Consider the following 809-nt stretch of genomic DNA (forward strand, 5'->3'; position numbering starts at 1 on the left):
GAAAAGAAACAAGAAGTGAGATTACAACAGCTATTGGAGGAGAAAGAAAATAAACAAGAAGAGAGACTACAACAGTGGCAAGAAGAACAAATGGAAAACATTAGTAAATTTAAAAGCGAATTAGATACATTAAAGGATGATCTATTGTCTTTTACACAAGGAGAACACATTAACCATCGACTTAATCAGCCCCAGACAATGGCAAGCCCCTTCCAGACCCCGCAGCTAAACCCTAATGCAGACATATTCAGTCCCGATAGAAGTCACATCCTAAAGGGGAGAGCCTGAAAGAACTGCCACAGGACTTGGAAAGCATGGCACACAAGGTCTACCCAACTGCACCACCCGATCTCCTCAAGTTGTTCCTGAGGGATCAGTTCGTAGATGCTTTGAACAGTCCACAACTTAAGATGCAAGTGAAGCAAGCACACCCCTCTACCATGCAGGATGCAATGGCCAGAGCTCTCATATTTGAATCCTACATTAAGTCCAGCACAGAGGTACCGAGGTTGGTACAGTCATCTGGATTCAAGCCCAGAAAAGGTCAGCTTTCAGAAAGTTTGAGGGACTTTGCTGGCACTGTAACAAACCTGGGCACAAGAGAGCTCATTGCTGGCAACTTCAACACAGGGGAGATGCCACAGCAGGAAAGGCTGGTATCCAGAAAAGTTGTTGGAACTGTGGAAAGCACAGACATTTGAGGAGCCAGTATAGGAGGAATATTACCAACAAGTCAGCCTCAAGGAGACCAGTAGTGGATGGTGTTGAGGGACACTCACCAACTCCCATCGTGAAAGTCCCAACAGCTA

The sequence above is a fragment of the Limulus polyphemus genome, unplaced genomic scaffold, assembly GCF_000517525.1.
Source record: "Limulus polyphemus unplaced genomic scaffold, Limulus_polyphemus-2.1.2 Scaffold745, whole genome shotgun sequence".
Taxonomy (NCBI): domain Eukaryota; kingdom Metazoa; phylum Arthropoda; class Merostomata; order Xiphosura; family Limulidae; genus Limulus; species Limulus polyphemus.